The following is a 22,717-nucleotide window of genomic DNA, read 5'->3' as shown; positions in this document are numbered from 1 at the left end:
TCACACTTCAGGCCAAGGCTTAGAAACATTCTCTGAGAGCTGGAGGTGGCGGAGGCTCCTGAAAAGTAAGGGTAAACATGATGTTGGATCCCATTTATATAAAGCCCCAAACAGACTACCCTCATCTGTGGTGTCCGAAGTCAGGGAGGGGATAGTGGTGACCGGAAGGAACTTAAGGGGACTTTGGGGAATTGATCTGGGGCTGATTACATAGGTGTGTTCTGATTTTGAAAATTAAATTGAACCATATACTTATGATTTGGGTGTTTTTAGACACATATTTAAAAAAAAATTTTTTTTTTCCTTTTTTTTTTTAATAAGGGCAGCTTAGATGTTTCCTTGGAGGAGCTCACATCTGACAGGGGAAGAGTTAAAACCACTGAGTACCTACCAGTTTGAGCACTTCACATATGTCAGCTCCAGGGCTTGGTAAAAGCCATGTGATGTAGCTACTGGTAGCTCCGCTTTACAGAGAAGGACACTGAGACACGAAGAAATTTAAAAACGTGTCTAAGGTTTCAGCTACTAAACGACTGAGTCAGGAATCAAACCCAGGCCTCCATACTTTCTGCTGGGCCAAGCTTTCTCACCATCTGGTAGGTCTCCAACAAGACACAGGGAGAGAGCGGGGAAGGGTATTCCAGGGAGAGGAGCAGGCTGAGCAGAGGCTCCTTGAGCAAAGGCGAAAATCTCCCGTGACTCAAAGGTGGTTAGATATGATATAAAACTAGAATTCTCACCCTCCCCAAAAGTTTTAAATCCAGGCCAAGAACTGATGCTTTCGAACTGTGGTGCTAGAGAAGACTCTTGAGAGTCCTTTGGACTTCAAAGAGATCAAACCAGCCAATCCTAAAGGAAATCAATCCTGAACATTCATTGCAAAAACTGATGCTGAAGCTGAAGCTCTAATACTTTGGCCACCTGATGCAAAGAACTGACTCGTTGGAAAAAACCCTGATGCTGGGAAAGATTGAAGTCAGGAGAAGGGGATGACAGAGGATGAGATAGGTGGATGTCACTTGATGGACATGAGTTTGAGCAAACTCTGGGAGTTGGTGATGGCCCAGGAAGACTGGCGTGCTGCAATCCATGGGGTCGCAAGGAGTCAGACATGACTTAGCAACTGAACAACAACAAGAATTTTAGGTCAATCCTGTTTAGGGCTTTATTGAAGCCATTGAAGCCACAATGAGCCATTAAACGTTGTGGGGCAGGAGGTAACTAGCGTCTTGGATGCTGAAGATCCTATTTCTGGCAAACCTGGTGTAGATTTGAACTGCCCCCTTGCCCACTCACTGTCTTGGCCCACAGAGGACAACAAAATCAGACCCCCTAAAGCAATTCCCCCAACATCCCAGAAGAGACTGGGTTTGAGTGCTTAGCACTGTCCTGGGTACTGGTTTGGGAGCAGGAGAAAAGCAACAGGAAAGGTGGCCCTGACCTCAAGGTGTTACAGTGTAGCCCAAGAAAGAAGACACAGTCACATGCATAAAAGAGATTCTCACAACATGGGTGAACTTGGAAAAGTGATGCTAAGTAAAGAAAGTCAGGCACAAAAGACCATATGTTATATGATTCTGCTTATATGAAATATTCAAGACAGACAAATCTGTAGAGACAAAAACATGATGGCTTACGGCCTGTGGGGAGTGAGTGGGATGGGGGGGTGGTGACAGCTAAAGTGTGCGGTGTTTCTCTTTGCTGTGGCAAAACTGTGAAAGCACGACTGTGGTCGTGATTACACATATCATTGAATACACTAAAACCCATTGAATTGTGCATGTAAAATGAGTGAATTTATATAAATTGCATTTCATAAAGCTGTTAAGAGAGAGATTTCAGTGGGGAGTTGAGGTCATCTGGAGCAGCTTCAGCAGGTCTTATTGGGGGGAAGGGGGAGAGGTAGAGAAAGTGTAGTGGGGGCAGGAAAGGCTGAAAGAAGGAAGGGGACTTGAATTAGGTCAGAGGATGGGTAGGATTTCCAATGCCTTCCCAAGAGGAAGTAAGAGCCTTCTTCTTTCCCCAGCCCCGCAGTCAGTGGATACACTGCCAGCAGAGCCATAAACCCGAGATTTTAGAGAAAAATCCAGGAGTCCATTTCAGAGGATGGTAGGAGCCCAGGGACCTGACTCTGGCAAGAGTGGAGGGGCAACACTTCCTGCAGCCACATGGATCTGGGTATGACTGGCAGCCCTCTGGCTGGTGGCCTCAAAGGCAGGTCCTTGCAAGCCCAAGTGGTTGACAACAGACTCTTGTCAAATGTTTACCAAACATCCACCCTCCTCTGCCTGTCAAACACAAGATACAGGAAGACACAGGCCATAGTCATAAGGAACTTCGAAGTTGAGACTGCCAGGAGGCCTGAAATTTACCACAAACTACTTCTTTTAGAGAGGTCAAGGTCACTAACAGAATCATAGAATCTTAGATGTTGAGCACAGCCTCTATTTTATATGAGAATTAAGTTCAAGTTCTACAAGTTGTTAGACCTTGAGCCGGTCGTGTGACCTGTCTGACTCTCAATAAAATGTAGTAAGGAAATCTACTCTGCCTGCATCAAATTATCCCATGTAAATTGATACGCTTTATAATTTTGAAAGTGCTATGCACATTTTGGTTATAAAGCTAATGAAGGCACATTATTCACAATATCCAAATAGTGGAAACAACCCAAATGGGTAAACAAAATGTGATAAATACATACAATGAAATATGATTCAGCCTAAAAAAGGAATGGAATTCTGATGCATAAATGAACCTTGAATATGTTATGCTAAGAGAAATAGGCCAGAAACAGAAAGACAAAGGTAAGATTCCACCTATACGAGGTTTCTAGATTAGTCAAATTCATAGAGACAAAGTACAATAGTGGTTACCAGGGGGAAAGGGGATACCGTTTAATGGGTACAGAGTTTCAGACAGGAGACACTGGCACTGCTGACCAGTCCACCTCCCCTACCCACCACCACACCAGGAGCAAAACAGCAGCCTAGTGGGTCTTCATTCCCATTTTTCATTTCAATTAAAATGATGGAAAAACTGTGGAGATGGATGGTGGTAATGGTTGCATAACAATGTGAATGTACTTAATGCCCTGAAATACACTTAAAAATGATAAAAATGTTAAATATTATGTGTGAAAGTGAAAGTCGCTCAGTCGTGTCAAACTCTTTTGTGACCCCATGGACTACAGGCCAGAATTCTGGCCAGAATACTGCAGTGGGTAGCCGTTCCTTCTCCAGGGGATCTTCCGAAGAAGGATCCAACCCAAGTCTCCCGCATTACAGGCAGATTCTTTACCAGCTGAGCCACAACGGAAGCCCAAGAATACTGTAGTGGGTAGCCTATCCCTTCTCCAGCAGATCTTCCAGACTCAGGAATTAAACCGGGGTCTCCTGTTTTGCAGGCAGATTCTTTACCAGCTGAGCTACCAGGGAAGCTCAAATATTATGTATGTTTTACCACAATTAAAAAAATAATGAGCTAAGACCTCAAAGAGATTAGGATGATACATCCTAGCTTGTGCCTGGGTAGGATCAGAAGAATGATAGCGTTTATTCATCTGTACTGTGTGCTATGCATTTTGCATTGTTATTTCATTTAATCCCCAATAAACCTACAAAGGCTTCATTATTATTCCCACTTTGCAAATGATTAAACTGAAGCTCAGCAAGTTTAAATGTCCATACACTTTAGGCCTTGCTTTAGGCAACAAGTAAGAGAAGGTTTAATTCAAAACAATGAGAAGACTTGTTTTCTGTCAAAAGAAGTTAAAATGGAGCATAGCATTCCTTGGTGATCCAGTGGTTAGGACGGGGTGCTTTCACTTTCAAGAGCCTGGGTTCAGTCCCTGGTTGGGGAGCTAAGATCCTGCAAGCCACGCAGCACAGTATGTGGTGGGTTAATTCTGTATCTCTCAAGGAGGACTCAGTTTTTTCCTTTTTATAAGTTAAATTTATTTTTATTATTAAGTATGTTAAACACTCACATAAAAAAGGAAAATAAAATGAGTTATATACTTACCACCCAGTTCAGTCACATCTTACTGTTACATATTTACCCCAGATGCTTCCCTCTTCCATTAAAGAAAATTGCAGATACAGTTAAGGCCTCTTGTGGACCCTCCCAAACCCCCTCCTCACCCTCCCACCTTTCCATAGGAACCACTGTCATGAATATAGTATATATCAATCCATACATAGCTGTATGCTTTTACAAACATATTTATGTATCCATAAAGATTATATTTTTTTCATAAGTCACATAAAACAAATATAAAACTACTAACAATTTTAAAATGTCGGTAGTCCTGCAATCTAAGGAGACAAGATGTAAGTCTGAAATGACTTTAAAGCAAGGAAAACTTAAATAATCTATCAAGTCCAACTAGTTTAAGTGGTTTTATATGCTTAACACTGAAGTTGCCTCTTCAATCACAAATATGGGAATGAGATCTAGTTTGTAAGAATGTAATGAGAAGATCAGTCCTGGGCGTTCATTGGAAGGGCTTATGCTAAAGCTAAAACTCCAATACTTTGGCCACCTCATGCGACGAGTTGACTCACTGGAAAAGACTCTGAAGCTGGGAGCAATTGGGGGTAGGAGGAGACGGGGACGACAGAGAATGAGGTGGCTGGATGGCATCACTGACTCGATGGATGTGAGTTTGAATGAACTCCGGGAGTTGGTGATGGACAGGGAGGCCTTTCGTGTTGTGGTTCATGGGGTCGCTAAGAGTCGGACACGACTGAGCGACTGAACTGAACTGAACTGAACTGAAAGATTATATTGTTTTGCAGATTTCTCAACTTTTTGGTGTACTATCATATATTTCCTTTTGCTTTTTTTTTTTAATTCAATCTTATATTTTGGGGTTAACTCATATGGATACATGTGGCTCTCGTTTATTGATATCAGTTTCTTTATAGTGTTCCATTACCTGAACTTAACCACAATTCAGCCCTTCTCCTGTTGATGGATGCTTTTTATTATTACCAACACTGCCACACTGTACGTTCTGGTTATGATGTTTCCCTGTACCCATGTATGGATGTGTCTCTAGTGTATTTTCTCAGACATGGAATGTGTAGGCCCAAGGATGTGAATATCTTCAACTTCCTAGACATTACTGCATTGCTCTCCCAGCCAGGTCTGCCACTTGAGCTCATACCAAGCAATCCTGAGCAGGCCATTAACACTCTACCGTGAATTAGTACATTAAGTCATTTTCCTTTGGTGTCAGCTGGGAGCTGAGCAATTTTAATTGACTCTAAAATGCTTTTGTCCTGTAGCATTTTGTGGGCCAGGAGAGCCTTGCACTGGGGATCTTGGCAATGCTGCACATTCCATGCCCTCCCTATTACACCAAGAGCAAAACAGAGCCCAGTAGCCCTTCATTCCCATTTTATTATTCTTTTGACCCCTCCAAAAAGCATGTGGGAATCCTAGTTCCCCAACCAGGGATTGAACCTGTGTCCCCTGCATTGGAAGCACAGGCTCTTTACTGCTAGACTGCCAGGGAAGTCCTCCACTTTCCATTTTAATTCAGCAAAGATTTGTCAGGTGCCTGCTGTTAGCAAGCACTGGAAGAACTCAATGCCAAAAAAGATTTCGCTTCTGATCCTCAAGGTGATTACAGTCTAGTGAGCAAGAAAAATCCAAGTATGTAAACCATTATCCAAATGTTGTGAAATCATCCCCGAGTAACAGACAAGGTTCTGTGGGTGCTTCATAGAGGAAATGAGTATTTTCTTGTAAATGAAGATTTTTGTTTTGATTGTAAAAGTTGAGTGTTTTAAAAATTTTTATTTTAATTGGAGTATAATTACAATGTTGTGATGGTTTTTGCCATACATCAACATGAAACGGCCTGAGATATACATGTGTCCCCTCTATCCTGAACCCCACTCCCTCCGCCCTCTCCACCCATCCCTTTAGGCTGTCCCAGAGCACCGGCTTTGGGTGCCCTGCTCTGCTTCATGCGTCAAACTCACACTGGTTATCTACTTTACATATAGTAATGTATATATTTCAATGCTATTCTCTCAAATCATCCCATCCTCTCCTTCTCCCACTGATTCCAAAAGTCTATTCCTTACATCTGTGTCTCCTTGCTGCCACGTACATAGAATCATCAGTATCCTCTTTCTAGATTCCATATGTATGCCTTAATATACAGTATTTGTCTTTCTCTTTCTTACTTTACTCTGTATAATAGGCTGTACATTCATCCACCTCATTAGAACTGACTCAAATGCATTCCTTTTTATTGCTGAGAAATATTCCATCGTGTGTATGTACCTTAACATCCTGTCCATTCATCTGCCGATGGACATCTAGGTTGCTTCCATGTCCTAGCTACTGAAAATAGTGCTGTAATGAATATTGGGGTTCCGTTCAGTTCAGTCGCTCAGTCGTGTCCAATTCTTTGTGACCCCATGGACTGCAGCACGACAGGCTTCCCTGTCCATCACCAATTCCTGGACCATGCTCAAACTCATGTCCATCGAGTTGGTGATGCTATCTAACCATCTCGTCCTCTGTCATCCCCTTCTCCTCCTGCCTTCAAGCTTTCCCAGTATCAGGGATTTTTCCAATGAGTCAGTTCTTTGCATCAGAGAGCCAAAGTATTGGAGTTTCAGCATCAGTCCTTCCAATGAACATTCAGGACTGATTTCCTTTAGGATTGACTGACTTGATCTCCTTGCAGTCCAAGTGACTCTCAAGAGTCTTCTCCAACACCACAGTTCAAATACATCAATTCTTCAGCACTCAACTTTCTTTATAGTCCAAGTCTCACATCTATACATGACTACTTGAAAAACCATATCTTTGACCAGATGGACCTTTGTCAGCAAAGTAATGTCTCTGATTTTTAATATACTATCTAGGTTGGTCATAGCTTTTCTTCCAAGGAGCAAGCATCTTTTAATTTCATGGCTGCAGTCACCAACTGCAGTGATTTTGGAGCCCAGAAAAATAAAGTCTGTCACTGTTTCCATTGTTTCTTCATCTATTTTCCATGAAGTGATGGGACTAGATGCTATGATCTTAGTTTTTTGAATGTTGAATTTTAAGCCAACTTTTTCACTCTCCTCTTTCACTTGCATCAAGAGGCTCTTTTATTTTTTAAACATTTAAAAATTTTATTTTATTTTTTTAATTTTTAAAATTTATTATTTATTTTAATTGGAGGCTAATTACAATATTGTTATGGTTTTTGCCATACATTCACATGAATCAGCCATGGGTATGTGTTCCCCATCCTGAAGCCCCCTCCCACCTCCCTCCCCATCCCATCCCTCGGGATCATCCCAGTGCACCAACCCTGAGCACCCTGTCTCATTCATAGAACCTGGACAGGCGATCTATTTCACATATGATAATATACATGTTTCAATGCTATTCTCTCAAATCATTCCACCTTCACCTTCTCCTACCAAGTCCAAAAGTCTGTTCTTTACATCCATCAAGAGGCTCTTTAGTTCTTCTTCGCTTTCTGCCACAAAGGTGGTGTCATCTGCGTATCTGAGGTTATTGATTTTTCTCCCAGCAATCTTGATTCCAGTTTGTGCTTCATCCAGTCCGGCATTTCTCATGATGTACTCTGCATATAAGTTAAATAAGCAGGATGACAATATACAGCCTTGACATACTCCTTTCCCAATTTGGAACCAGTCTGTTGTTCCATGTCTGGTTCTAACTGTTGCTTCTTGACCTGCATACAGATTTCTCAGGAGGCAAGTAAGGTGGTCTGGATTTTCCATGTCTTTCATAATTTTCCACAGTTTTTTGTGATCCACACAGTCAAAGGCTTTGGTGTAGTCAATAAAGCAGAAGTAGATGTTTTCCTTGAACTCTCTTCCTTTTTCAATGATCCAACAGATGTTGGCAATTTGATCTCTGGTTCCTCTGCCTTTTCTAAATCCAACTTGAAAATCTGGAATTTCATGATTCACGTACTGTTGAAGCCCTCACTTGAAGAATTTTGAGCATTACTTTGTCAGCGTGTGAGATGAGTGCAATTGTGCAGTAGTTTGAGCATTCTTTGGCATTACCTTTGGGATTAGAATGAAAACTGACCTTTTCCAGTCCTGTGGCCACTGCTGAGTTTTCCAAATTTGCTGGCATATTGAGTGCAGCACTTTCACAGCATCATCTTTTAGGATTTGAAATAGCTCAATTGGAATTCCATCACCTCCACTGGTTTTGTTCATAGTGATGCTTCCTAAGGCCCACTTGACTTCACATACCAGGATGTCTGGCTCTACGTGAGTGATCACACCATTGTGATTATCTGGGTCATGAAGATCTTTTCTGTATAGTTCTCCTGTGTATTCTTGCCACCTCTTCTTAATATCTTCTGCTTCTGTTAGGTCCATACCATTTCTGTCCTTTATTGTGCTCATCTTTGCATAAAATGTTCCCTTGGTATCTCTAATTTTCTTGAAGAGATCTCTAGTCTTTCCCATTCTGTTGTTTTCCTCTATTTCTTTGCACTGATCCCTGAGGAAGGCTTTCTTATCTCTCCTTGCTATTCTTTGGAACTCTGCATTCAAATGGGTATATCTTTCCTTTTCTCCTTTGCCTTTAGCTTCTCTTCTTTTCTCAGCTATTTGTAAGGCCTCCTCAGACAACCATTTCACCTTATATCTTTTACTTGGGGATGGTTTTGATCCCTGCCTCCTATACAATGTCACAAACCTCCATCCATAGTTCTTCAGGCATTCTATCAGATCTAATCCTTTGAATCTATTTCTCACTTCCACTGTATAATCATAAGGGATTTTATTTAGGTCATACCTGAATGATCTAGTGGTTTTTCCACTTTTCTTCAATTTAAGCATGAATTTTGCAATAAGGAGTTCAGGATCTGAGCCACAGTCAGCTCCCCGTCTTGTTTTTGATGACTGTATAGAGCTTCTCCATCTTTGACTGCAAAGAATATAATCAATCTGATTTCAGCATTGACCACTGGTGATATCCATGTGTAGAGTCTTCTCTTGTGTTGTTGGAAGAGGGTGTTTGCTATATGACCGATGAGTTCTCCTGGCAAAACTCTATTAGCCTTTGCCCTGCTTCATTCTGTACTCCAAGGCTAAGTTTGCCTGTTACTCCAGGTATTTCTTGACTTCTCACTTTTGCATTCCAGTCCCCTATGGTAAAAAGGATATCTTTTTTGGGTGTTAGTTCTAGAAGGTCTTGTAGGTCTTCATAGAACCGTTCAACTTCAGCTACTATGCCCCAGCTACTGATTGGGGCATAGACTTGGATTACTGTGATATTGAATGGCTTGCTTCGGAAATGAACAGAGATCATTCTGTCATTTTTGAGAATGCACCCAAGTACTGCATTTCAGACTCTTCTGTTGACTAGACTGCTATTCCATTTCTTCTAAGAGATTCTTGCCCACAGTAGTAGATACAATGGTTATCTGAAATAAATTCTCCCATTCCAGTCCACTTTAGTTCACTGATTCCTAAAATGTCAATGTTGACTCTTGCCATCTCTTGTTTGACCACTTCCAATTTACCTTGATTCATGGACTAACATTCCAGGTTCCTATGCAATATTGTTCTTTACAGCATTGGACTTTAATTCCATCACCAGTCACATCCACAACTGCATGTTGTTTTTGCTTTGGCTCCGTCTGTTAATCTTTTCATTTCTCCACTCTTCTCCAGTGGCATATTGGGCACCTACCGACCTAGGGAGTTCATCTTTCAGTGTCCTATCTTTTTGCCTTTTCATACTGTTCATGGGGTTCTCAAGGCAAAAATACTGAAGTAGTTTGCCATTCCCTTCTCCAGTACATGTGTACTGTGAGAAGTGCAATTGTGAGGTAGTTTGAACATTCTTTGGCATTGCCTTTCTTTGGGATTGGAATGAAAACTGACCTTTTCCAGTCCTGTGGCCACTGCTGAAGTTTTCCAAATTTGCTGGCATATTGAGTGCAGCATTTTAACAGCATCATCTTTTAGGATATTGGGGTACATGTATCTTTTTCAATTCTGGTTTTCTTGGGGTATATGCCCATTAGTGATATTGCTGGGTCATATGGCAGTTCTAGTCCCAGTTTTTTAAGGAATCTCCACACTGTTTTCTCCATAGCGGCTGTGCTAGTTTGCATTCCCACCAACAGTGTAAGAGAGTTCCCTTTTTTTGAAGGAGGAAACAGAGCTGGACTCCATCTTAGGCCAGGCTATGAACATTAGGCTACACGCATGGTCACCCTCCCAATGGACTCTGAATTTTGTGCCTGGTGTCTATAGAAGTGGCATACCAATGGGAAACCAGAACCCCCGGATAAAAGAGCCTCAGGACTTGGACTTGGACTCTGCGTTGCCTAAAAGAATATGCTAATTATCTCTATAACAGAACAAAGTCGTAAATTCCATTATGTTTATCGAGATATGACCACAGTCCTATTGATAAATGTCCAATGTTTATCTAGTCTTGTGATACATGAATCATGGGTTAACTTTGATCGAATCTCTCTTTTACCTTGTCCAGAGTAGTTTCAAGGAATTTGGGGAGGTGGGTTTGAGCAAGTACACTTAGGGTATATAAGGTTTTCACAAAAACTGGTCGGGGTCTTTGGCTAAGAGAAGACTCTGCCTTGGGCCCGCCGGTGTAATAAACTGCACTCCACTATCTGCACTGTCCTTCTGAGTGAGTTTGTTTCCTGGAACACGTGGCTACAACATTTTCCATGCCCTCTCCAGCGTTTATTATTTGTAGACTTTTTGACGAGGGTCACTCTGATGGGTGTGAAATGACACCTCATTGTGGGTCTGACTTGCATTTCTCTAATAATGAGTGAAGGAACATAAACTTGGACAGATTCCAGGAGATGGTGAGGGACAGGGAAGCCTGGCATCTACAGTCCATGGGGTTGCAAAAAGTCAGACATGACTTGACAGGTGAACAGCAACAATAATAATGAGTGACGCTGAGCATCTTTTCTTGTGTTTATTAGCCATCTGTATGTCTTCTTTGGGCTTCCCTGGTGGCTCAGAGGTTAAAGCGTCTGCCTCCAATGCGGGAGACCCGGGTTCAATCCCTGGGTCGGGAAGATCCCCTGGAGAAGGAAATGGTAACCCACTCCAGTATTCTTGCCTGGAGAATCCCATGGACGGAAAAGCCTGGTAGGCTACAGTCCACGGGGTTGCAAAGAGTCAGACACGACTGAGCGACTGAATGGAACGGACTGAACGGAACAGACGGATGTCTTCTTTGGAATAATGTCTGTTTAGGTCTTTTGCCCACTTTTTGATTGGGTTTTTCGTTTTTCTGGTATTGAGGTACATGAGCTGTTTGTATATTTTGGAGATTAAGTATTTGTCAGCTGTTTTGTTTGCTATTATTTTCTTCCATTCTGAGGACTGTCTTTTCACCTTGCTTATAGTTTCCTTCGTTGCACAAAAGCTTTCAAGTTTAATTAGGTCCCATTTGTTTATTTTTGTTTTTATTTCCATTACTCTGGGAAGTGGGTCATAGAGGATCTTGCTGTGATTTATGTCAGAGAGTGTTCTACCTGTGTTTTCCTCTAAGAGTTTTTTGAAACAAGGGAAAGCTGGCCATCCTAACACCCAGAGGCAATAGATACATTTGGTATCAATGCTGGGGTGACTTGTTGTAATGAGGAGTGTGGTCAGGGGTGGCCCATGGAGGTGTCCCCTGGCTGTGAGGAGGGGAAGGCTGGGCACCATCACCTAAATCTGACCCCCCTTCCTTCCTGGAGTGGAAACTACAATGCATGGGGAGTGGGAACACCTGTATTTAAGCCCTAGACGGGTAAATGAAGCCTGCCTTGTCACCTCTGCAAGCCTCTGTTTCTTTTAGAAGAAGAATCTCAAGGTTTATTTTTGGTTTTCCACTTGGACAGTCTGGCCTACAGCTGGTGCACTGCATTTGTTTGTTCAAAGTCAGATTATTATGTAATGTTTTCTTGGTTTTTGTTTGTTTTGGCCACATCATGTGGCATGTGAAATCTTAGTTCCCTGACTAGGGATCGAACCCACTCACCCTGCATCGTAAGTGCAGAATTTAACCACTCAGTTCAGTTCAGTTCAGTCACTCAGTCGTGTCCGACTCTTTGCGACCCCATGAGTCACAGCATGCCAGGCCTCCCTGTCCATCACCAGCTCATGTCCATCAAGTCGATGATGCCATCCAGCCATCTCATTCTCTGTCATCCGCTTCTCCTCCCGCCCCCAATCCCTCCCAGCATCAGAGTCTTTTCCAGTGAGTCAACTCGTTGCATGAGGTGGCCAAAGTATTGGAGTTTCAGCTTTAGCATCAGTCCTTCCAATGAACACCCAGGATTGATCTCCTTCAGAATGGACTGGATGGATCTCCTTGCAGTCCAAGGGACTCTCAAGAGTCTTCTCCAGCACCACAGTTCAAAAGCATCAATTCTTCGGTGCTCAGCTTTCTTCATAGTCCAACTCTCACATCCATACATGACCACGGGAAAAACCATAGCCTTGACTAGACAGAACTTTGTTGGCAAAGTAATGTCTCTGCTTTTTAATATGCTATCTAGGTTGGTCATAACTTTCCTTCCAAGGAGTAAGTGTCTTTTAATTTCATGGCTGCAATCAGCATCCGCAGTGATTTGGGGGCCCAAAAAAATAAAGTCTGACACTGTTTCCACTGTTTCCCCATCTATTTGCCATGAAGTGATGGGACCAGATGCCATGATCTTCGTTTTCTGAATGTTGAGCTTTAAGCCAACCTTTTCACTCTCCTCTTTCACTTTCATCAAGAGGCTCTTTAGTTCTTCTTCACTTTCTGCCATAAGGGTGGTGTCATCTGCATATCTGAGGTTATTGATATTTCTCCCAGCAATCTTGATTCCAGCTTTTGCTTCCTCCAGCCCAGTGTTTCTCATGATGTGCTCTGCATATAAGTTAAATAAGCAAGGTGACAATATACAGCCTTGATGTACTCCTTTTCATATTTGGAACCAGTCTGTTGTTCCATGTCCAGTCCTAACTGTTGCTTCCTGACCTGCATACAGGTTTCTCAAGAGGCAGGTCAGGTGGTCTGGTATTCCCATCTCTTTCAGAATTTTCCACAGTTTATTGTGATCCACACAGTCAAAGGCTTTGGCATAGTCAATAAAGCAGAAATAGATGTTTTTCTGGAACTCTCTTGCTTTTTTGATGATCCAACAGATGTTGGCAATTTGATGTCTGGTTCTTCTGCCTTTTCTAAAACCAGCTTGAATATCTGGAAGTTCACGGTTCACGTATTGCTGAAGCCTGGCTTGGAGAATTTTAAGCATTACTTTACTAGAGTGTGAGATGAGTGCAATTGTGCTGTAGTTTGAGCATTCTTTGACATTGCCTTTCTTTGGGATTGGAATGAAAACTGACCTTTTCCAGTCCTGGTGCTAACTTAAAGGGAAAAAGGCATTGCTGGTTTATTGCATAATTAAAGCAAAAGAAAATAATGAAATCAGACTTGAGAAGAATCAGAACCAGAGAGCACAGGGGTGATCTGGACCTCAGTGGTTTGGGGTGCTGGCCTCAGAATGGTCATCAGCTTCCCGTCAGTAAGTCCCCCTACACAAAATTCCCCAGAGAGAGCATCTGATTGGCTAAGCTTGGGTCAGACGCCCATCCTTGGCTGTAGGGCACTGGGATGGACAGTTTCTCCTGGACATGTGGAATGGGAAGAAGCAGTTCCCCAAAGAAAAGAGAGAAGAGAGGATAGCTGGTAAAAACAGCAGGTATTAGACTCCACAGATGGAATTTCTGACACAGATGAAGACCAACTCTAGAATGTTCTTTGAATTTAAAGTAGAGGCAGGGCTTCAACCTTGGAAAGGCCAAGACAAAGCCAGAGCTTACATTTGCTATAGTCATGGATCCCAAGGCATAGGCAGAGTGAGAAGGGAGCAAAAGAACTCGAGGGCTGCTGGATATAGAGTCAAAATGTTTAGGTTCAAATCCCAGCTCTGCTACTTACTAAATGAGAATTGGGCATGTCACTTTACCTCTTTGGACCTCACTCTTTTCCTTTACAAAATGGGACTTATCCTCACAAGGATAAGACAGACAGACAGACAGACAGACACATACACACACACACACACACACTCACTCACTCGCTCACTCACTCTCTGGAACCTGACCTGCATTTGCAGCATCTTGAATTATATCATTATTGCTGATTTTACTTACTGTTGAGAATGTCACCCGGGAATGAGGGATACTCACCTTCAGTCTGGGCTATTTGGAAAGTGTTTTATAGGGGTTCAAGGTCAATCAGTAGCAGATCACAATGTTCTGTTGGAACTATTAGAAGCCTGGCTGCCTTTGTGAGCCAGTGTGGGGGAGTAGGAAGAATCAGTCTAACTAGAAGAGTCTCCCTTCCTTCTGTTTCAAAGCCCTGGGCTTATAGCAGGGGATCATCACCTTTCTTGTCACACAGCCCCTTTGGTAGTCTCGTGAAGATTATGGCCCCTTCTCAGAATGATGTTTTTAAAGAGGTAAACTAAAATACAGAGGATTATAAAGGAAATCAATATTACCAATATATGGTTATATAAGTTATTTTTACTGTATGTAATATAATCAATGTTTCCTTATTCAAACTTTTAATAACAAAATCTAGCATAATAGCTGTAAGAATTTTGAAATGAATGATGAGTATAAATTGTATCTTGAGACACTTGCAAGGAATAGCAATGTACTAAGAAAATATCTATGGTCTGTATTAATGACAAAGTCACAGATCTTATTAGTATTGCTGGGGTTTATTGCCTGCACTCATAATCAAACAAGATGTTAGATTTCAGACAGAGGTTAGTGATAATCAAGATGTAATTTTAAAAAATCTCATTGAAATTCAAATCCCAATTTCTACCCACAGATCCAGTGAAACAATTTCCTGGGCTTATGGAGACATAGGATGAGTCAGCAGCCAGCCCCTCTCCTGTCAGCAGGTTCAGGCCACAAGGCTGGTTCCCATTCAGAGTATGCAGTGGAGCTGGTAGCAGCTCTTACTGAAGGCTTGTCTTCTCCAGTTCTCCAAGCTCTTGCTGCTGCTGCTGCTGCTAAGTCGCTTCTGTCGTGTCTGATTCTGTGTGATCCCATAGACAGCAGCCCACCAGGCTCCTCCGCCCATGGAATTCTCCAGGCAAGAGTACTGGAGTGGGTTGCCATTGCCTTCTCCGCCAAGCTCTTGCTACGTCCCCAAGAACCTGGGCTTGAAAACCTTCTGGGATGCGAAGGGCCTTGACCAGTCTTGGGCTGACCCCGGTTTCCAGCCTAGTACTCTGACCACTGTTGAACAGCCATGTGCTAATTCATCCTGAAGGGTAAGAGTGTGAAAGGCTGGAATAGGGCTTTTTCTTAAAGTTGTTCTATGAATTTTTTAATATTAATTCCTTTATTTTAATTGGAGGCTAATTACTTTACAATATTGTAGTGGTTTTTGTCATACATTGACATGAATCAGCCATGGGTGTACATGTGTCTCCCATCCTGAACCCCTCTCCCACCTCCCTCCGCATCCCATCCCTCAGGATCATCCCAGTACACCGGCCCTGAGTGCCCTGTCTCATGCATTGAACCTGGGCTGGCGATCTATTTCACATATGGTAATATACATGTTTCAATGCTAGTCTCTCAAATCATCCCACCCTCACCTTCTCCCACAGAGTCCAAAAGTCTGTTCTTTACATATGTGTCTCTTTTGCTGTCTTGCATATAGGGTCATAGTTATGATCTTTTTAAGTTCCATATATATGCGTTAATATACTATATTAGTGTTTTTCTTTCTCACTGACTTCACTCTGTATAACGGGCTCCAGTTTCATACATCTCATTAGAACTAGTTCAAATGCATTCTTTTTAATAGCTGAGTAATATTCCATTGTGTATATGTACCACAGCTTTCTATCCATTTGTCTGCCAATGGACATCTAGGTTGCTTCTGTGTCCTGGCTATTGTAAACAGTGCTGTGATGAAAACTGGGGTATATGTGTCTCTTTCAATTCTGGTTTCCTTGGTTTGTATACCCAGCAGTGGGATACTGGGTTGTATTGCAGTTCTTTTCCTGTTTTTTAAGGAATCTCCACACTGTTCTCCATAGTGGCTGTACTAGTCTGCATTCCCACCAACAGTGTAAGAGGGTTCCCTTTTCTCAGCACCCTCTCCAGCATTTATTGTTTGTAGACTTTTTGATAGCAGCCATTCTGACTGGCATGAGCTGGTACCTCATTGTGGATTTGATTTGCATTTCTCTGATAAGTGATGTTGAGCATCTTTTCATGTGTTTGTCAGCCATCTGTATGTCTTTGGAGAAATGTCTGTTTAGTTCTTTGACCTATTTTTTGATTGGGTCATTTATTTTTCTGGAATTGAGCTGCATGAGCTGCTTGTATATTTTCGAGATTAATTCTTTGTCATTTGCTTCATTTCCTATTATTTTCTCCCATTCTGAAGGCTCTCTTTTCACCTTGCTTATAGCTTCCTTCATTGTGCAAAAGCTTTTAAGTTTAATTAGGTCCCATTTGGTTATTTTTGCTTTTATTTCCTTTACTCTGGGAGGTGGGTCATAGAGGATCCTGCTGTGATTTATGTCAGAGAGTTTTGCCTATGTTTTCCTATAGGAGTTTTATAGTTTTGGGTTAATTTTTTTTATTGGGAAGATTTTTCTTATTTAAAAGTCAGGATACTCAAGAAAGAAAATTTGGAAAACAGAAAAGCCAACAAAATCCCCCCAGCTCTTCACAATAGCTCTACTCAGATCTAGACACTAGGAATATTTTAGAATTTTCAACAAATAACAAAAATAAGCTCACTCTGTCATAATGTTTTATTATATTTTTAAAATGCAATAATGCACATACTTTTCCATATCAACAAACACTCTTTGCTGATATAACTTTAAAAAAAAATTATTTGACTACTCCAAGTCTTAGTCGTGGCACACAGAATCTTCTAGTTACAGTGTGTGGGATCTAATTGCCTGACCAGGGTTTGAACTTGGGTCTCCTGACTTGGGAGCACAGAGTCCTAGCCACTGAACCACCAGGGGAACTCCTGACATAATCTTTAATGCGTGAAAAACACTTCATTGTTTGGAAATAACATAATGTTATTTACCATACTCTATCAATATTTAACATTAAAATTAAAACGTCCACGTTTTTAACTCTTATAGTTGGCACTGTTGTGAAAATTCTTTTACATCTTGGATTTCTTTTTCAATTGATTCCCCAGATAAATTCTTGGATATCATTTCGGAGTCAAAGTGAAGAAAGCATTTTGCAATAAACTGCCCATCTGCTCTTCTAAAGTTTATTCTAATTTATATTCCCGACCAGGAGTATGTTTCTGCACATCCATGCCCACCCTAGGCATTTAAAAACTTTTTCATCTTAGCTAATAAGATATTTCAAAAAATAGTATCTCTCTTTAAATTGTTTGATTGATTATCAGGTTGAGTGTATATTCATATGTTTATTGGTAATTTGTAACTTCTTGTGTGAATTGTCTATTCAACTCTGTCTCTTATCTTGGATACTCACCTTCTAACGGGTTTGAAAAAACAGTCAGTAAAAAGGACATTACCTCCTCATCTGTCACATGCAAATATCTTTCCCTGATATCTCATTTGCCTTTTGGGCTTCCCTAATGGCTTAGCAAGGAGAAGGCAATGGCATCCCACTCCAGTACTCTTGCCTGGAAAATCCCGTGGACAGAGGAGCCTGGTAGGCTGCAGTCCATGGGGGTCACTAAGAGTAGGACACGACTGAGCGACTTCACTTTCACTTTTCACTTTCATGCATTGGAGAAGGAAATGGCAACCCACTCCAGTCTTCTTGCCTGGAGAATCCCAGGGATGGGGGAGCCTGGTGGGCTGCCGTCTATGGGGTCGCACAGAGTCAGACACGACTGAAGCAACTTAGCAGCAGCAGCAGAAATGGCTCAGCGGGTAAAAAATCTGCCTGCCATGCAGGAGACACAGGAGATGTGGGTTCAATCCCTGGGTCAGGAAGATTCCCTAGAAGAGGGCATGGCAACCCACTCCAGTATTCTTGCCTGGAAAATCCCCAGGAACAGAGGAGCCTGGCAGGCTACAGTTCATGGGGTAGCAAAGAGTCAGACACAACTGAGCAACTAACACTTTCATACAGGAGCTGGAAAGGCAAGGAAATGGATTTTCCTAAATAAAGTTGGTTTGATTGAACTCTTTCTTTGGGAAATTTCCTTTAAAGCTGAGGCATTTCCCTCTAAGTATCACTGGAAAGTTCCCAAGGGCCTCCTTCCCTACTTTCTCAGTCTGATTGGCTCCAGGCCAGGCAAGAGGTCAAGAAAAAGATGTGGCAGCTCTGGAATAGCTCTGCCCCACCCATCCCCAGCTTGTCTGTGGTTTCTGCACAGCTTCCTAATCCTTCAGGGTAGGAGGAGGGCAGACAGTGGTGATGGGGGTTGGGGAGACTCCTTGGCAGCTTCAGTGTGAGGAGCATGACTTACAGATGCCTGACTCCCCAGGGTTAGGCCTGGGATTAATCGAGGGGTATAGAAATGGATACCAGGAATGGGGTTTCTCTGGTAGCTCAGTGGGTAAAGAATCCGTCTGAAATGCAGGAGACCTGGGTTCGATCCCTGGGTCAGGAAGATCCTCTAGAGAAGGAAATGGCAACCCACACCAGTAGTCTTGTCTGGGAATTCCCATGGGCAGAGAAGCCTGGCGGGTTATAGTCCATGGGCTTTCGAGAGTCAGACACAACTTGGCAACTAGACCACAGCCACATAGGAATAGAAGGAAGGGGATCTTGTCAAAGCACTGTGGAGCTACCAGGAAACTGTGCTGCTGGAGGTGTCCAGACCTGAGGAGAGATGGGGGGGTTCTGGCTTGGATTCTGATAGACAGTGTTTGAATCTTGGCTCTGCACTTTTACCCCAAATGCTTTGGGGGAAGTGACCTAATCACTCTGAGCCTTGACTTCCTCACGGTAAAATGGGAACACCACTTTAATAACGGGCTGCTGTGAGCACTGAAATAGGCAATACACTGAAAGAGTCTGGCAACTCAGGTGTCAACTGTAATAACCCGCAGCGTCTGCTCAGAGCGCTGTGTTGACAGGGTCAGTTAGAAAGGTGCTGGGACCAACCAACAGAGTCTGCATGAGGTGAGATGTGAGGAAAGGGGATGGGAGCAGGGCTGGCGCATATATGGTGTTAAATAAATAACTGAGAACTCCCTTTCCTCCTTTCTGGGAGGCCATCTTCCCTACTTGTCACTCCCTTACCTATAAGTGCCTGGATGTCCCCTGTCCTCTGACCCCAGCCACAAACCCATGGAGCCATTGCAGGTCTGCAGTTCAAAACCCAAAGAAGGCTGGATTCCTAATTGCAGAAATCTCCCTCCTATTTTTGCCCCCAGGAGGCGCATAACTAAGAGCCTCAGGGGGCCGACTTCAGATTGGGAAATGTGTCTAAATGTACAATTTTGAAAAAAAAAAACCTCTCTACTTAGCAAGTGACTGTGAGTCTACATGCTGAAATATTAACGGTGACATTATATGCATTTTGCCTAAGTAAGCACTGTCTGTGTTCATTGTGTACGTATATACATAAGCAGAACTTATATGAATGAAGCAGAACTTCATTTCCTTTTTGTACTTTTTGTATATTTTGTGAAATATATTTCCCATTGAACATTTATTATAATTATAATGCAAAACAAAATCCCATTGAATAATACACTTTTCCTTGAATAATTGCATCCATGTTGCTTTTTCTTTAAAGTACTGGAATCTATATGAGCAAGTGGATCAAAGTATAGCTTGAACAGCTCAAATATCTTGCACTTTCTCCTTATTCATTTTGATCCTTACTCATTTGGGCACCTTTGAGAATCCCTAGGCCCTGAGTAGCGAAGATTCCCTGGAGGAGGGCATGGAAACCCACTCCAGTATTCTTGTCTGGAGACTCTCATGGACAGAGGGCTACAGGCAATAGGGTCACAAAGAGACAGGACAGAAGCAACTGAGCATGCACATACTAGAACCCCCAAAGAATTCAACTCAACATCTCTCCCCTCATCTCAATACCATGTTCGGAGTTCCATGAGTCCTAGCTCTGTGCCAGGGGCTGGGGGATCACACTAAAGATGGATGATCTCCATCCTCTAGTGGTTGGGCAAATGAAGGAAGGAGATAAATGCCTTTCAGTGGCTTGCATTCAGAGATGAAAGAATTACACACAGGTGGGAGAGGTAGAAAGAGGCTTCCCAGCAGGCAGTGGGGTCACCCCCAGCTATAACTTGGGCCCCTGCAGGGTCCTCTCAAGCTTGGCTGAGGCTTGGGGTCCCCAGGTGGAGCTCTCTGAAAGGGGCCCTCTTCCCTGTTGATTCTGACGGCAGAGCTGTTGAGAGCTGGGTCTGTGGGGGTGGTTGTTCTGGGGAGCAGCCACTAGGACAGGCTCCTGTTGGCATATTCCCCACAGCTTCCTGGGGCCTAGCGGGAGCACTGCCCCTGGGGAGCCCTCCCCTGCAGGTTGAGAGCTGCTTCCAGCCCAGAGGAAGAGTGAAGTTACTGTCTTCAGACCTCAGAGAGAGGCAGGCTTGGTAAGCTGACTCCCAGAGGTTGAGAGTGTTCCTGGCAGTTCCCCTGTGGACTCAGGCTGCAGCAGTCATCGCTGCTCCTGGCTACTGGCGAGGAGATCAGAGAGGCAAGGCTAGGGTGTGGAGTGGGTTCAGGGATTGGGCTCTAGGCCTGACTCTGCCACTAATTCTCTGGGCAAGCCTTGTTACTTAGTACATGCCAGACACTGTGTGAGATATTTTATGGATATTTTAAAAAAGTATTTTCACTCTTTTACTACTGAAGAAATTGAGACCCAGAGAGGCTCTATAAATTACTCAAAGTCACACAGTTAGACTTTCTGTTCAGTTCTCTCTGGCTCCAAAGCTGGTGCTTTTCCTCCTGCACTGCGTCTGCCTCTGGACTCCCCATCTCTTCCTTATCCTATAAAGAGGCTGGACTTGATGAAGGGAGGGGGCAGGAAGGAGGCCCTTCACTAAACAAGCTAATCTGTGCCCCTCACCCACCCAGGGGCTTGCTGTCATTGCCATCAGAGCCACTGTGCCCAGGGGGTTCCCTACCAAGGCTGTGTTTGCACCAAGGCTTCTGATCTCTAGGGTCTGAGTCCAGAGCGGCCCTGATCTCGGAGAGGTAGCAGAGAATGGTGGCATGACGCGAGATCTTAATTCCCTACCCAGGAATTGAACCTGTGTAGCCTGCCTGAAAACTAGGAATCCTAGCCACCGAACCAGCAAGGGCTAGAGGCTAGAAGCTAACTTTCCCTGGCTCTTTGTCCTCAGTGAAAAATGCATTTATCACAGGTGCAGAAACTGTAAATGCAGGTACAAAGTTCATCATTGGAGACATAGCACAGGGACAAGTGGGAGAGCGCTTAGAGAAATAGTTTGTTTAGTTGAGATAGAAGCAAGGCAGAGATGCACGCCTAAAGAGAAAGGGTGGGGGTGACCCCCCAGTGAGGAGGAGCACAGTAAAGAGGGGCCAAGTCGTTTACATGGGCCAGTTCTTCCAGATCTTTGTCTTCCTAGAGGCCAATTATCTGGTTTCTTTTTCCACACTTGACTTACCCTGGGACCCTCCCAGGAGGAGCGCACACACCCCTCAGCCAAGATGGAACTTAAAAGTGAAGGCTTCTGGGAGGAGCAAGACTCATTATGGCCTTGCATCATCTCCTTTTTACTCCAAGGAGCTTTTCTGCGCTTGTGTAGTGTCTTCCTTATCCTTTACTCAGACATGGTTTTTGCCTCGTTGTCCTTGATGTGATTATTCCCTTGAGATGTTTACAAGAGACAAACACTGGCTATCTACCCTGTTTCTGTTACTTCCATTTCTAAGAGCAACCCGGGGGCTGGTTGTAAATTCCTCAGCTGGAGCCCACCTATCTCTTGCCTCAGGAAATGCAAACAGGAGGCTGGCTGGTTGTAAATGTCCAACCTGGAGCCCATCTATCTCCTACCTCAGCCCCCATCTGATGACCTCAGATACCCCTTCCCATCCCCCACAGTGGCCCCAGTCCACAAAATGAAAGCTGCTTTCCTTTTCTTTCCTTTCCTTTTCTTTTCCCTTCCTTCGTTCCTTCTCTTTGCACAGCTGCAGCCTGAAAATCAACTTGAGGAAAATACAAATAGAGATATTTCTCCAGAGAAGACCCTGGTCTCAGGAGAAGCTAAGACTGGGGCCTAATTTCTGCAAACTTTCAGGGACTCTGTAGGATCTACCTATTTCCATCTTTAGCTCCCCAAATCCAGGCTCCTTCTCTCCCAGCTGCCCTTTGCGGAGTAAAGACCCCAGTACCCTGTCTCCTCTGCTTGGCTGGTGGACGCTGCCCCTTAGGATTCTGAGCTCAAGCTCCCCGCTGTGCTTCCACAGCCCTTTCCTATTCATGACTTCACCCACAGCCCTGCTTCATGGGGGCAGGAGGGACATAATTCCATGACCATTTGACAGATGAGAAAACTGAGACCATACAGTAGGAGGCAGGCCTTTCACCTCCGAGTTCCTGCTCTTCACTCCTGATTCAGTCATTCTGTGCTCCTTTCTTCACCCTCTGGAGTTTTTCTGATAAAGCTGGAGTGCAGAGTCTGGAACACAGGCTCTCTCCCTGATTTTCCTAGGTTTGTGCCAATAGCTCCCAGGCTGGCCCTTCT

This window comes from Moschus berezovskii, chromosome 9 (genome assembly GCF_049115385.1).
Source record: "Moschus berezovskii isolate FMDL1 chromosome 9, NW_MosBer_1.0, whole genome shotgun sequence".
In the NCBI taxonomy this organism is placed as follows: Eukaryota; Metazoa; Chordata; class Mammalia; order Artiodactyla; family Moschidae; genus Moschus; species Moschus berezovskii.
This window is presented reverse-complemented; position numbering follows the sequence as displayed.